Source organism: Rhinopithecus bieti, unplaced genomic scaffold, assembly GCF_001698545.2.
Source record: "Rhinopithecus bieti isolate Rb0 unplaced genomic scaffold, ASM169854v2 scaffold_2339, whole genome shotgun sequence".
In the NCBI taxonomy this organism is placed as follows: Eukaryota; Metazoa; Chordata; class Mammalia; order Primates; family Cercopithecidae; genus Rhinopithecus; species Rhinopithecus bieti.
The window spans coordinates 537,797-549,221 of NW_016803819.1; the positions used below are offsets into that span (position 1 = coordinate 537,797).

The 11,425-nt window shown below is 38.2% G+C and overlaps 1 protein-coding gene across 1 annotated transcript in view; it reads left to right on the forward strand.

Annotated features, from left to right (window-relative positions):
* Nucleotides 1-2,716, forward strand: part of N4BP2 (NEDD4 binding protein 2) — a 99,146-nt gene extending 96,430 nt beyond the window's left edge. Inside the window, 1 exon segment of the mRNA XM_017854330.1 lies at nt 2,475-2,716. The gene's annotated coding sequence lies outside the window, so the exon portion shown is untranslated.
* Nucleotides 2,717-11,425: the final 8,709 nt, after the last annotated feature.

An 11,425-nucleotide genomic window follows, 5' to 3' on the forward strand; every position in this document is an offset into this window, starting at 1 on the left:
AAAAAAAAAAAAAGAAAGAAAAAAAAATTTTTGGTTATAATCATAAGAGGAATCCTTACAATTTAAAATATTTTCACTTTTGTTTTGAAAAAGAGCCAACTTTCTCAAGGGAAGCTTTCATTAACTTCTGTCATTTGGTTAGCTAATAAATTCTGTTACTATACAAGTTAAATCTGTATAATGAAGGTTATAATATGGTAAAGTGTAATTTTCCAATATGAGACAATGGCTTAAATTTGTCTTTGGAGATGGAGAATATTTTCAACATATATAATTTTAACGAACAGTTTTGTTGCTTTTTGTTAAGCTTAAAAAAAGGAAATTTGGATCAGGAATTATGGGATTGAGCTGGTACCAAAAGAATCCTGAAGTACAGAATGGTTTTCCAAAAGAGCAAACATTTCAATGAAAATAAAACCCCAAAACATTTTTTTATATATCATGATTGCATGCTTTTAAAATAAAGAGGCTTATCATTGAATTGTAGTTCCATAAAAATAAAATACATGTTTATTATTTAGAAATGGTTAGTGACTGGTATTGCAGTATTATTCACACTTATGTTTGTAATAATTTGTTTAAAGAGTGCCAACAGTTTAGCACACTTTTGTAGTCTCTAGAACAGTTCTATACATTAAAAATAAAGCAATTCCTTTAAACAGCTTACTATAAAACTATAATTGTTAATGAAATAAGATATTCCTATGTGTAAATTAGTATGATTTAAAAGTATGAAAAACAATGTTAAAATGTGGAGTTACTGGAATGTGTGCAGCTGCATACTATGTGTTTTTATATTTCCTTACCTAGTTTTAAAATCATCACTTTTGGGCACTTCAGCTAGACTTATTTCAATATTATAATTATGATTAATGAAGGAGCAGTCAAAAGAAGTAGAGGTGTGGTATTTGTGGGCAGAACTCAAATGAAAAAAGCTATATTGTTTACTTGTTTATTATATCAATGTTAATATTATGCCTTATTTTGATAAATCATATATCTTAATCATTGTTGATAAGTATACAGGCAAAGTTTGAGCATCATGTATTTTTATGAAGCTGCTTAATTCCAAATTGCCTCCCACGCCACTATCTAGCATAGTTTAAGAAACACATAATTTTGAAAGAAAAGTTTATAATCCCTCCTTTCTTTTTTTTCCCCATTTCTAAATCCTGTATGCCCGAAGTAAATATAGTTTGGGGATTATAAAAGATTTCTCTGTTACCCGTTTCTAAATCCTGTATGTCAAAGATAGTTTGGAGATTATAAAAATTTTCATGTATTGGTGTAGGTTGAGTATCCCTAGTGAGAAAATTCAAAATCCGAAATGCTTCAAAATCTGAAACTTTTCGAGCACAGATATGATGCTCAAAGGAAATACTCATGGAGCATTTTGGATTTTACATTTGTAGGTTAGCGATGCTCAACAAGTAAATATAATGCACATGTTCTAAAATCTCCCCCCAAACCCTAGCAATCCAAAACACTTCTGGTCCTAAGCATTTTAAGTAGGGGATACTCACTCAACCTGTATATTTGTGCCAATACATGACTCATTAGAATGATTCTTTGTAAACTTAATATTTTAAAAGTATAGCACTTCTGTAGTTTGGAAGGTTTCAGTAATAATTATATTCATTCAGTAGTCTCTTACCCTTATCTCCCAGATGGAAAAAGAGAACTAATGTGGAAACCCCAGACGGTGTCCAGTTGGACCAGGGCGACATTAGACACTTAACAGTATTTTCAGTCTGTCGATCGCTTTATTCCAATGAGCGAAATGGAAGTGTTGTTTTTTTTTTTACATTTATTGGCTCTTCATATTTCTCTACATTATTTATAAGTTGCAGTTTCTTCAGTTGGTTACTATTTCCATACTGTTTGCAGTTTTATGGCCTTTAAATATAGGACATATTATATAGTAGAAATTTTGACTTTAAAGCATCTTGAGTAGTATATTTTGAGAAGAAAAGCTGTACTGCTCTTCTGGATGTTTTCCATCCTTTATTTAGGTCTTTTCTTTTTGAATTCAAGTGTTTTGTATGCTTAGAAAGTGGACATGTATAACAGCGAGATTGGTTATTTCTGAGGTAGAAATTGGAAACTTTTGAATTTTGAAACTCAGGAAATTGCTCTGACAATTGCTCTGACAAGGTGTTTGTAACGCTCTCAATTTAAGAAAAGTTATATGTATATAAAAAGACAAAAAACACACATGTCCTGTTTATCAGAGTGCTTTTTTCTAAGTGTCTTTAGCATTTGTGCTACATGAGGTGAATTGAGGCTATTTTTTCTGGTGAAGTAGTTAAATAATGTCTTACTATTATTTCCATGCAAAGAAAACAGATTATATTTAAAATGTTTATGTGGCCAAAAGTGTCATTTAAAAGGTAGTTTGTGTAGAATGTATGTTCATGGTGCTTATTTTTTAAATGTAATTTAAGTTTACAGTATTACTTAATGCTTCTTTACAGAATTTAATAGAGAAACAAGGCTAGAACACATCTACATCCTGAAGAGCCGTTTATAACTTCATATTATATGATGACAAAGTTCATTATTTTCCTTAAAGTTGAGCAATTGACTTTTATGGTCCAATGATGAACTTATTATTAATAAATGATTGGATTAACTGTGAGGCTTCTCATTAAAATACAATATTGCAGCTATCAGTTGGAGAATATATTATAAAATTTTCAGACGGTATATCAGAAAATGTTTTATTTGTACTGTAAAGAAAATGTAATTTTGCTGTTAACTCTGTACTTTTTAAATTGAAAATGTTTTATAAATTTGCTTTTAAAATTTCTTATGAAGCCATTTGCAAATTACATACTTAATTTAATAAAATACTTTAGCCACAGTCCAGTGTGAGGAAATCCTTCATTTGATGTATTAGGGTTAGTGGTTTAACTATTTTAAATATTTTTATGTGTAACTTTGTAATTTCAGGGGAAAGTGTCATAAAATTTTATTTCTGTACCACAGCTTTTCTTCTAGTTTAAACTATTTTCTGTAGCAAATAAGAGTCCACTTTTGAACCAGATAAATGGATTAGCTATGGTTTCTCTCCTCACACCCTGTATCTTTTGACTGACATCAAAATTAAGAATTATATCTCTTATAGGCTGGACGTGGTGGCTCATGCTTGTAATCCCAGCACTTTGGGAGGCTGAGACGGGTAGGTTGCTTGAGGTCAGGAGTTTGAGGCCAGCCTGGCCAACATGGTGAAACTCTGTCTCTACAAAAAATACAAAAAGTTAGCCAGGCATGGTGGTATGCACCTGTAATCCCAGGCATGAGAACTGCTTGAGCCAGGGAGCTGGAGGTTGCAGTGAGCTGAGATTGTGCCACTGAACTCCAATCCAGCTTGGGCAACAGAGTGAGACCATCTCAAAAAAAAAAAAAAAAAGAATCTCTTAGAGACTCAAGTAATGCTTTAAATAATATTAATGGCCTTTGGACTTAATATTTGAGTCCAAAGCAGAATAATTCACTCATTTCGCAAGGACTTAAAAACATTTATCTAACAAATATTTAGAGCACTTGTTACTGGGGTTACAGTGTAAATGCGATAGAGCTTTTATCCAGAGTTATAATTATTCTTATCAACTACTATGTGTATAGTGACTTATACTATGGGATACTTTTGTATATGTTATATTTTAAATCTCAAGAGAATTTTATTACGTAGGTAGTGCTGTCCCAATTTAATGAATAAAGCCACATAGACATAGAGAAGTTAACTGGTTTGCTGTTTAATGTCAGAGTTGTATAACTTGAACCTGTGTTCTCTGACTCCTAATATGGAGCAGCTGCATTTGTCCTTAGAGAGAATAGTTACTTATAAAGAGATAGTATTCTACTGTTCTCTTTAGAGAGTTGTGGCTCCACAGTATATGTCTTTGAAAACCTGCCATTTATGAGTCTGCCTTCTTCCTTTATAAGAAAGGTGGTACTTTGGAAAAACCCAAAATACTAATGGCAAAAGGTAAAAGTTTATTTCTTTCTTCCCATGAAATCCCAGAGATAAAAATTCCAGGACTGCTGGGAGTCTTCTTTTTCTTGATGCTTTTGGGAATCTAGGAAAGTTCACCATTCTGCCATACCCAAGATACTGGCCCTCATTTTCCTAGGCCAGGTTGGGTGGCCACATCTTGAACTCTCACATCTGTATTCTACTGGAGGAAAGACAAAGAAAAAGGGAGCAAAAGGCAAGTGCTAGTGATCTAAAGATGATTTTTGGAAGCTGCCATAGGAAACTTCTACTTACATCCTATTGGCCAGAACCTGGTCATGTCACATCTAGCTGCAAGGGAGGCTGGGAAATTATCTATTTCAGACTGCCATGTTCTGCTGAAATTTGGTGTTCTCTTGGTGGAAAGAGAATGGATATTAGGAGAATGAATAGCAGTCTCTGCCACATCATTTTTTTTTAATCATTATATGCAAAGAATGTGAAAATTAGTTCTTGATATGTTGATGACTTCTGAGTGTTAGGAAATAAAAAAAGAAAATAACAGTGTTTTTTATTTATTATTATTATTTTTTAAGATGGATTCTCACTGTGTCACCCAGGCTGGAGTGCAGTGGTGCAGTCTCCTGAGTAGCTGTGATTACAGGCACTCACTTCCACGCCTGGCTCATTTTTATATTTTTAGTAGGATGGGGTTTCGCCATGTTGGCCAGGCTGGTCTCGAACTCCTGACCTTAGGTAATCCACCTGCCTCAGCCTCCAAAAGTGCTGGGATTACAAGTGTGAACAATCGCACCCGGCCGGGGAATTTTATTCAGGGAGGGTTGCTCTATATGATTCTGTTCTAGCCTCAAGTAGGAAAAAACTAAATGACATAGACTAGCTTAAAAAGTGCTAGTGGCAGGAAGTACATTAGTCAAAACATGTTTTTGGCATTGCTACATTAGCCTGCCCTATTTAATATAGGATATATGTACAGATGGTTCCCCACTTAGGATGGTTTGACTTATTTTTCGATTTTGTGATGGTGTGAATGCCATATGCATTTAGTAGAAACCATCCTTCAAAGCTTGAATGGTGATGGGCTAGTGATATGTGGTGCAATACTCTCCTGTGATGGGCAGTGGCAGCGAGCTGCAGCTCCTAAGTCAGCCCCGCTAACGTTAACTTTCCTAAGCACATTTAAGGTAGGCTAGGCTAAGCTATGATGTTCAGTAGCTTAGGGGTGTTGGATGCATTTTCCACTTACAATATTTTCAACTTACAGTGAGTTTATTACATAAGTGACTCCAGTGTAAGTCGAGTAACATCTTTATTTCACATGCATCTCTTAAGTTAGAAAACTCAGACTGACCCCCTAACTGGGAGAGTTGGGGAAAAAAAGATTCTGGATTAAAATATTAAACACACACTAAAAACACTGCATAGTTAACAAGATAAAAGAGGCTTAGGTCAGAAATCTAAGTGAGAATATTAGAGGCACTTTTGCAAAAGGTGCTTGTGCTCCTGACTCATGTTAAGTTTTAGTTTTCAGTTTTGGGGTGATGGGACAGATGACAAAGGACAGCAAACTTAAAAGACTAAGACACTCCATAGAGCTAACACCCTGCAGAGCTTTATCCTCAGTGGAGATGGGGATGAATAAAACAATTTTGCCCTCCTTCCCACCCCCAGAAGGACTGCAAGGAATATTGTCTTGAGCAGAAGAGACCAAAAAATGAATCAATCAATCAATCCTGAGAAGTTAAAATCACTACTGGCCCTCACAGAATAACAGCCCAAAGTCATAACACTTAGAGTGATCAAAAAAATGACAAGTCGAGAATTGAATTGGTAGAGGTCTCGGCCTGATAATTCTTCCATTAGCTGCCCAACAAAGGCAAACACAAATTTTCTCAGAGAGAATGCACCCTCATCTTGGAGAATTAGATCTGATCAAGGCTGTAGATCCAACAACCGATTTATAGGGATTACAGAGGACAGAGGAATATGTCAGACATCACCATCGGGATGCAATTACCAGGATAGACTGTGGGAAACAACACAATTTCTTTGAATAAGTTGCAGATACAATAAAACCACACAGGTGGAGGGAGAGCTTATGCATTGAAACATAAGAGGCATATACCAGTTGCAATTTGTGGACCCTTTTTGGGTACTAGTTCAGCAGAAAAACTGACAGTCACAGGACTGTTGGCAATGTGAACATTGACTCGATAATTAAAGAACGATTGTTTTTTAGGTGTGGTTGTATTTTTAAAAGGATCTCTAGTTTTAAAAAATATACATGCTGAAATATGTACGTAAAATGATACGATGTTAGCAATTTACTTCAAAATGAGATGGAGGAAGTGGGTGTGGGTACTTAGGAAACAAGATTGCCCATAAGTTTGTAAATGGGAAAGATAGATGTTTATTATACTAGAATGTCTACTTTTGAATATATGCAAAGCTCTATAAAAAAAGGATTTTTAAAAAGTTGGTGGAAGAACTGGAGAAGTGGATTCTAGACCTGGCTCTGGGGATGAATTCCAGAATGCTGTAGGATTAACCTGCTTAGTAACTGCTACTTCTGCTTTAATTTAAAGGTGAGGAATCAGGAGGCCACCATGGCACTGTTGCCACAACTGTCTCTCAACCATTCTCAAAGGTGGTGACTAGGCACCAGAAAAGTGTTGCAGAAAAAAATCTCCATCATTTGCCTTTTGAGCAGAATGAGCCATACCAGTGGGTAGACGGCCTCCACCTTACTTATGCCTCCCAAATTTCATTGGAGTATATCCAACTGGTAGAAACTATTGTATTCATATATATATATATAATTTTACCTTCATAAAAGATCTGGGAAATGTTATTTTAAACTTTACAGGAAGTCTTATTAGAAGTAGGGCTGAGGCTGGGTGTTGTGGCTCATGCCTATAATTCCAACACTTTGGGGGACCAAGACAGGCAGATCACTTGAAGTCAGGAGTTCGAGACCAGCCTGGCCAACATAGTGAAACCCCGTCTCTACTAAAAATGCAAAAATTAGGTGTGGTGGCACTCATCTGTAATCCCAGCTACTCAGGAGGCTGAGGTAGGAGACTTGCTTGAACCCGGGAGGTGGAGGTTGCAGTTAGCCAAGATAGCGCCACTGCACTCCAACCTGGGTGACAGAGTGAGACTCTGTCTCAAAAAAGAAGAAATAGAGCTGGAGGATGAGTATCAAATGTTCATATTTGCTACACCGATGGTACTTGTCCAACCAGATATAGAAATAAAATGGCTTGACATATTAGTCACAAAAGCATTGCATGTCAACTGGGATAGTTAGAGGTATGCCAAGGAGTACCCCCCAAGTCCAGGATAAGCTTAGGATATATTTCAGGAGCATTGGTTTTCCTCAATGGCAAATAATACACATTATTATTTAATGTAGCTTATTGGTGTAGGTATTAGGGTTCTTCAGAATGAACAGTAGATAGATAGAGGATTTATCAGGAGAATTGGCTTCTGCAATTTTGGAGGCTGAGAAGTTCCAGCCAGAGAAGTTCTCCAGCAGGAGAAACAGGGAAGCCAGTAGTATGGCCCAGTACAAGTCTGAAGGCCTCAGAGCCAGGGACACTGATGGTATTTTTCAGTCCAAGTCTGAAGTTCTCAAAATCCAGGGAGAGAGGACCCCATGTGCTCCTCTCCAAAGGCTGCTTGAGTGTCCTTACAACATGGTGGCTGGTTTCCCCAGAAGAGGTAATGCTTGTGAGCACGTCGGAAACTGCAGTACCTTTTATGACTTAGTATTGGAAGTTTTTTGCAGTTATCTGCCAAATTCTGTTAGAACCAAAACATTAAATTCAGCTAACTTTGAAGCATAGGAGAATTAGCTCTACCTTTTGAAGGATACAATGTCAAAGGATTTGTGTATGTATTTGGAAGCCCTTATGTTTACTGTGAACTAGGCACCACTAGGTACTTTGCAATGTACCTAGTATAAACCACCCACTGGGGTAGGTATTATTGCCCACATGGCAGACGTTGTTGTCCTACCCAACAGGTATTTCTATTACAGCTGTTTTTGTTCAGGCATCTGGTGGCAGTGTGCTCAGGAAAGATCAACCCCTCTGTAGCTCCTGCAGGTGAATTTTGATTGGTGGAAAAGCCAATCATGGCAATGCCATTTCCCCTTGCCAGCGATTAGTTGAAGGGTGGATATATGATCATACCAACAAGAATTCTGCTAGAATGGGTCTAGGAAAAGTTTTGCTCATGAATACAGAGAGACACATAGGAAGAAATGCACTCTTGTTCAGCAAGACTTTGTGTCTGTGTGTGATGTCTGGAATTGCAGTTGCCTTGTTGAAACCATGAAGAGACAAACCGAAGGCCCAAGCCAATGTGCTAAGGATGGTGAGTGTAGAGAAGAAAAACCCTGTTCTTGATGATGTCATTGAGCCCCTGAATTAACCCTGGAACTGACCTTTAGTGGCCTTGTTATGAGAGACAACAAGCTACCTTTGTTTGGGTTTTGTGTTACAGCTGGAAGCATCCTAATGATTTGATATACCCCATTTTACAGACTAGGAAACATGTTCAGAGAGATTATAGAATTGCCAAAACTTTCCCGGCCAATAATAGCAGAGCCAGGATTCAGACTGAGATGTCTATGTTCTAAGCACCTGGTCCTTTATCAGTTAAGTGACTTTTCTTCAGCAATTCTCAGGAATCAGAGAGAAGAAACAGAGGCCTCAGTTGGTTTCAGCAGAGGTAGTGATTGGAGGACAGGTATGGGAAGGGGTCAGTATGGGAAGGGGTCAGTGTGGGAAGGAAAGGAGATGAAATTCAGGATGCTGTATATGTAAGGTTGAAAAGCTTGACTGTGAGATACAGGCTGGTAAGGAGTCAAGTGGAATCCAGAGGGGGCTGATAGACTGGAATAGTGGAGGTGAGCAGTGAAGGTATAGTTGGGGAAAGAACAGATTCAGAAAGTTTGAGGGGGAGGGAAAGTGGAAGGAGGTTGTAGGAAGGGAGAGAACTTCTGAGTTCAGGGTATTAGGATGTGGGTATTTGTTCCTAAGGGAGTTTGATTTGTGGCTGAGCATGGAGATGATGGTAGTCGGAGTGGAGAAGGTCACAGAATTGACACCAAGTTTCTGGATCATCTACTCTGTGTACATATTACGTAGAAAAATGACAGGCAGTGCAGTGGAGAGGAATATTGAAAGCCAGTCTGCTATAAGTCTGGGTGAATTAAAAATGTTTTATTTATTTGTGTGGTCTCCATTCTTCACACAGATAGGATCTGACTCAACACAGCCCCATGTTGAAGAAGAATTATAAGGATTGTTCTGTTTTAATCTGCTGCTTTGCCAAGACTGGAGAGATGAGATGGATAGGGTCACCGGGTGGGGCTGAAAGGAGAGAGTGGTGAGAAATGGAGTTTCTTAAGTCTTTCTGAAACAGTTCTTTGCAGCGGGACCTCACTGTTTTGTTTGAAGTTGCTTCTTGACTATTTAATCCATCTGAATTTATGAAAACCAGCAAAATAGGCTTACACATTACCCATTATTTCAGATTATTGTGATTTCCCTACTTATTTAAACAATTACAGGCAACTCTGCTGATCTCTTTGCTGAGACTCTGAAGACTCTGGTGATCTCTTTGCTGAGCTGTAGGGTAAGAAGAGCTCACTGTCTTCTTAAGCTCTGGGCTACATTTTTCTTTTCATTGTTCTGTTCTTTCTTAGGTAAAATCATTTTTTTCTTTCAAATTTTTGGCAGTGGGTTACATAGGAATCTATTTTTAAAGTAGCTTATTAATTTTCTGTTACCTTCATGGAATCATTAGCTAGAATATCTGAGTATAGTTTCTTCCTCGTCCCTTATATTTCTTGGTTCCTGTCCTTAGAGTCATGTTAATAGTTTTAGGTCATATTCCTGTGATTTTATTGTAAGCTAACTCAAATCTTTTTTTGGAAATAGGATAAAAATCAATCTGCACTTTTTTTTGTCTTGCTCTGTCACCCAGGCTGGAGTGCAGTGGCGCAATCACAGCCCACTGCAACCTCTGCTTCTTGGGCTCAAGTGATCCTCGTGCCTCAGTCTCCCAAGTAGCTAGAAATACAGGTGTGTGGCACCATGTCTGGCGATTTTTTGTATTTATAGTAAAGGTGGGGTTTTGCCATGTTGGCCAGGCTGGTCTTGAACTCCTGGCCTCAAGTGATCCACCTGCCTCGTCTCCTAAAGTGCTGGGATTATAGGTGTGAGCCACTGCCTGTACTTTTAAGAGAAAAAGAAGCAAGGTGTAAAAGGGTACTCACAATGATCCATTAGTGTGTTTTTAAAAGGATATGTGTAGATAGATCCACCGATATAGTATACATCTCTATGTACATATGTGTGTGTGTATATGTATATATAAATGCAAACCCACACATACAGTGAATAGAATAGATTCTGGGCCCCTTATGACTCAGTTTCAGAGGATGTCATGTTCAGAAGTCAGTATTCCTCAAAGAACTTGTAGGAAACATTTGTGTTTTATATAGCACAAGTTGAAATTAGTTTTCCCTTCATATTCTTTTTGTCTCCCACTCATACCCCAAAGCCTCTGTCTCTGTATTTCTTCCTCTCCTCCTTTCACCAAAACCCTCCCTGACGTCTCTACAACTGCTAGGCCTTATCTATCTCCCTTCCCATTTTCTTTCTATTTTCTTCTGCCTAGTGAATAGTTCTGGACCTTTTGTATATAAATCTCTCATCTCAGCTTCCTTGGTTCTTCTCATAGAACACACCTCCCTCCCATTTATTTTATCTACACAATAAGACAATGCAAGGGGTGGGGGGTGTAGCCAGTGGGAAGCGGTCAGGGTGCAAATATTGGCATTTTTTTTGTTGTTAGTAGGCAGGAGGAAGGAAGCTACAAATACTCCCACAGTAATAAGTTTTTTCCCTGTTTCACATGAAGAATTTCTGAAGGATTCTGTAAGAAACTGTGAACAGCAGGTTATCTTGCGGGATAGGCCTGTGGGGTCAAAGGTGGGAGAGTTAGATTTTGCCTTAATTGTCTGAACAGTTTTTATTTTAAAACTGTATATATCGGCCGGGCGCGGTGGCTCAAGCCTGTAATCCCAGCACTTTGGGAGGCCGAGACGGGCGGATCACGAGGTCAGAGATCGAGACCATCCTGGCTAACACGGTGAAACCCCGTCTCTACTAAAAATACAAAAACTAGCCGGGTGAAGTGGCGGGCGCTCCGGGAGGCGGAGCTTGCAGTGAGCTGAGATCCGGCCACTGCACTCCAGCCCCGGCGACAGAGTGAGACTCTGCCTCAAAAAAAAAAAAACAAAAAACTGTATATATTACTATTAGAAAGTCATTAAAAAATAGAGACAATTGGCCGGGCACGGTCTGTAATCCCAGCACTTTGGAAGGCCGAGGTGGGTGGATCACCTGAGGTTGGGAGTTCAAGACCAGC